This window comes from Anabas testudineus, unplaced genomic scaffold, assembly GCF_900324465.2.
Source record: "Anabas testudineus unplaced genomic scaffold, fAnaTes1.2 Contig204arrow_ctg1, whole genome shotgun sequence".
NCBI classification, from domain to species: domain Eukaryota; kingdom Metazoa; phylum Chordata; class Actinopteri; order Anabantiformes; family Anabantidae; genus Anabas; species Anabas testudineus.
In genome coordinates, this window is record NW_022872800.1 from 1 (window position 1) to 4,640 (window position 4,640).

The 4,640-nt window shown below is 42.6% G+C and overlaps 3 non-coding genes across 3 annotated transcripts; 2 read left to right on the forward strand and 1 right to left on the reverse strand.

Moving 5' to 3' along the window:
* Positions 1-2,246: 2,246 nt before the first annotated feature.
* On the reverse strand, positions 2,247-2,338 carry trnar-ucu. The gene is given in 2 exon segments: positions 2,247-2,282; positions 2,302-2,338. It is a non-coding gene; the product is annotated as a tRNA-Arg (tRNA).
* Positions 2,339-4,046: 1,708 nt separating this feature from the next.
* On the forward strand, positions 4,047-4,119 carry trnak-cuu. Its single transcript has one exon. It is a non-coding gene; the product is annotated as a tRNA-Lys (tRNA).
* A 14-nt stretch (positions 4,120-4,133) lies between these two features.
* On the forward strand, positions 4,134-4,205 carry trnad-guc. Its single transcript has one exon. It is a non-coding gene; the product is annotated as a tRNA-Asp (tRNA).
* The last annotated feature ends 435 nt before the right edge of the window (positions 4,206-4,640 follow it).

Consider the following 4,640-nt stretch of genomic DNA (forward strand, 5'->3'; position numbering starts at 1 on the left):
TTATTTGTTTCCGAGTTTGTTTTGGATGAAATAGAAAATGAAGAGAAAACCCAGATGAACACATGAAGAAGAAGAAGAAATGAAGTGTGGATTTATTTCCTGTGGGAAAATGTGGTCAAACAGCAGAGACACGGGGACTTGATGACAAGATGTGGACAGAAAGAGTGAAAGTGAACTTGGAGCAGAGAAGAAGTGAGGACCAGTCAGATACCAAAATGGAGGACAGAGATTCTGTGGTTGCCATGGTGAATCATGTCCATCAGATCACCATTTAAAAATCAACACAACCTCAGACGGTCAAGAAAAGTTTTTCTCCGAGTTTCACTCGACGATTTCTTCCAGATTGTCTCTTGTACTGAGGACTTGTTCCGTCCTAACGAAAACTAAAGACTCCCAGTCAGAGAACAAAGACCAACATCCGAGTTTCATGATGGAAAATGTGAGATCTGAACCCTTTGAAAGTCTCTGCTGTTTTCTCTGTGTTTGTGAGTTGACTGAGACATGAACAGTGTCCACCCCGGTGCTCACAGCATCCACAAAACCCACTGATCAGGAAATGAGATTTATTTATTTCTATGATTATTAAATGAGTGGAAACACACAGACAGGACGCATGAGCCAGTGATAGAAAGTCGGAGCAGACATTTGAATGAAATGATGGAAAGTGAAGTGAACCAGGTCCATTTGTGTGTCATGAAAATAGAGTTAAATATACATCAAACAGGAAATAACAGCAACATCATCTTTAAAATCACTGAAATAAAGTGAACTAGAAGGAGAAAGTGACTTTTTGTGCAGGAAGCTGTGAATTGAAACGTCCACTGATGTGGTCCAAACACTGGAAAGTCTGATGGAACTTCATGTTGTTGTTGTGTGTCGTTGCAGTGTGACGACATCTTCGAGCAGAGAGGAAGGAGAATCTCTGCACGTCGCTCAGACAGTGAGAGGAAGCTCGGAGCCTCCACAAAGTGTCCATGCTGCAGGGACGACCAGGTGAGACACTGGACTTTTATATTTTAGATGAAAAGTGTGTGATTGTCCGTTGTTTAGCAGCCTGGTGTAAAATCAAAGAAATGTTGAAGTCGTGTGTTTCCATTTCCTACCAAAGCTCCACCAGGCTGCTGCTGTCCAGCGTCCCAGGAAGAGGAAGAGGACCTCAGAGGCTCCTGCTAAACAGCCAGAGGAGGACGTGGTGTCCTCTCCTCAGACCTCCACCTCAGCTCTGCTGACTCTGGTCCCGAGGCCTCAGTCCACCATCCCACACGCCCACCTGCCAGTTGTCTCCAACGTGGCCCCCCGGCCCCCAACCCTCCACTGCTCCACTGCAGCACGACGTCGCTCTGAGGATCCACAGCTGCTCAGTGGGAGAGTACCAGCAGATCTTCCAGCGAGTGGTGGATGAGCTGCTGAAGTCTGTTCCCGACTCTTTGAATCACATCATGTCCACATTTTTCCACATGTGAGATTTTGGATCAATAAGATTTGGTTTGTGTTTCTTCTGCTCCTCACAGGTACAAGAGCGGTCGACCTCGTCCCCACAGTTTGGAGCTGGGTCGTCGCATCAAGCAGAAGCTGTGGGAGACGCTGAATCGTCCCCAGATGGAGACGTCAGCCGGTGAGGACGGACGTTTGGACGTGGTGGTGTCATACGAGGTTGGTGTCTGCCTTCAACATCATGCAGCACCACCTTCGTCCTCCACCTACATCCACTATCTACAGTCTCTAACATCCACTCAGATATCATCATAAAATGTAAATACTGAAACATAACTATATATTAATGGGACTAATGTGATTGGTAAAATAAAATATTAATATTTCATTTCAATCAACAGTAGAAATGGAAACATGTACATTACAGTTACATTGTGACCTCGTGGTTATGATGAGCTCAGTGTTAAAGAGTCTTTGACAAACAACATGATATTTGTTATTTCCTAAACTAAATAGATAAAATAATGTGTTTTTCTGAAAAGATTTCAAACAGACAGTGAGTTTTCCTGCCCACAGGAAGCTCATTCTACACTTTGATGAACAAAGCCTTTAATCGTCATATGTCACCTTTACATGTTACAATGAAATTGGTCCTCTGCATTTAACCCGTCCCCCTGGGGGGAGCAGTGGGAGCTAGTGTGGAGTGTCTTGCTCCACAAGACCCACCTGATTTCTGTGACAGGGTTTGAACCCCAAACCTTCTGCATCTAAGGTCAACAATCTACCCATTGAGCCACTAGGCCGCAAAGTATTGACTCTGGTGGGACTCGAACCCACAACCTTTGAATATCACCTCAGCTGTTTGACTAGAAGTCCAATGCGCTATCCATTGCGCCACAGAGCCTCACTAATCACAACTCAATTTAACCAAACAGCTGTATTGTTAATATGAAACCTTTCTCTTTGTTTTACTACCCTGAACAGTAAGTACACATTTTTCAAATGTCAGTAAGTAGCAGTACTTAGTATCTTAGTAAAGTATCACTCTGTGACATAAAGTAGAAATGGGAAGGTCAAATCAAATTCACATTCCCCTATTTATAAATGCAATGTCAAAGTCCAGCATATTTAATATAAGTATATAAGTATTGTTGTGTTTGAAATCACATTAGCTATAACAAATGTGGAGATATTGACCATTGGTATATCCTGCAGAGACCAAGAAAAAGATGGTTGAACTTGTTTAATAATCTCAGCAAATTCCTGTTGACTGTGATTGAATCCAGTGCTAACACACGTTCTCTTCAACAGATATTTAACTAACTTACTAAATAAAAACATGAAATCTACTTCTGTTTGACTGAAGAATAATTCACAGCAACTGTCTGACATTCAGACAATAAATGTAATTGATATAAACGCATAAGTGAATTGCCTTTAGCCTGAGTTGTGAGCTGACACTTATTGTTGAGTCAGTCAGTTCTGCTTATTAAAGCTGAATGAAACATTTAATGAGAAAAATAAATAAGCATCTGTGTCTCCAACTACCGATGGCCAAAGCTCACCTCATCACTTCACAGCAAAAGGGTGAGAGATGAAAGAAAGAGATTGCATGTGGGTTTGAATGGAGATTGCAATCTAATAAACTATTTATCATGCAGCCATTGACAGAGGTGTGTATCCATAGTAGTGTGTGCACTATAGTGTCTAAATACTGCCAATTTCTAAAGATAAAATCATTACTGATAAAAATAAGCTGCTGTCAGGCAGCATTTTATCAGTAAGTTCACAAATCTAAGTGTACCTCTAAACAACAGCCATATTAACACTGAAATCATTTTGAATTGGTGTCAACATTGCTCCAATTGATGTTTGACTTTAAAAGTTGTTTATTTGAAAGATTTTCTTAACATCGTGTCAGTTCTTTCAACAACTGCTCAGAATACACTACATGAAAAGAGACACATCAGGTTATCACCAAGCAATTATTTCAAATCAGGGCTTTCCTGTATTGATGAGCGCTTCGTCAGAGACACAAATGACTTGCTCTTTGCACAGTTTTCAACATCGTGGAAGTTCACACATAAACTGCCTCATGTGGGTAGAAGGTGCACCTGTGTTTGAGGAAGATGATGATCAAACAGTGTGTGATTTCGTGTCCAGATACATCACAGCAGAGCTCCCTGATCCACATACACAGTCTGAAGACTATAGGAAAGTCACAGAAGTGCAAATGCATCGCAAAGACCACTCTAAGAGTTGTTTCACAAGTCTCAGCTCAGGTTGCAGATACCACCTTCCTTAGTTTGTAGCAGCTCCTGGATAGATGCAAGTTAACAGTCAGTGGGTTTGTAAAATGTCTCAATGTGATCAATGAGTCCAGTACAGTGATACAAAAGACTGCTGGGTAAATGGCGACAACCCTCATCAATACTTGATGCATTGATGTGAGCTTTATTCTAAATGTCTATTCTTGTGTGGTGTATCTATCTTTGTATATCATGAAAAAGGAGTCTGGCCTATCAGAGTACCTGAAAACGGTCATTCAAAGCTCAAATAGGGACGACATCAGTGAATGTAGTGAAATCATGAAGGGACACGTAACAGAAGTAGCCCGGCTAGCTCAGTCGGTAGAGCATGAGACTCTTGATCTCAGGGTTGTGGGTTCGAGCCCCACGTTGGGTGCTGTGGTTTATCCTTCCTCGTTAGTATAGTGGACAGTATCTCCGCCTGTCACGCGGAAGACCGGGGTTCGATTCCCCGACGGGGAGTACGTCACACTTTTGGAGCAGCTCAGGTGGTAGAGTAGTCGTCTACTGAACTCCAGGGGGAGTGGTTCAGTTCCCTGTTCCTCCTGGCTACTCGCTGAGGTGTCCTTAGACAAGATATCAACAACACTACATGCTCTTCTCAAACTGACAAGAAGCTTGAAACCTCCGATCCAGATGTGAGATTATAAATGCTGAGAGTGTGATCATTGATGAAGTGTCTATGGTCTCAGAGCCCCTTTTGAAGGAATGTCAGTAATAGCTGTATCGTCCCCAGATGGAGACGTCAGCCGGTGAGGACGGACGTTTGGACGTGGTGGTGTCATACGAGGTTGGTGTCTGTCCTCCACTTTATGACGTGGATGTTTCAGGAGAACCAGAGCCTCAGAATCCAGAAAGAAAAAGAACAAAGAAGCAAAAGTAAAGAGACTTTACTCT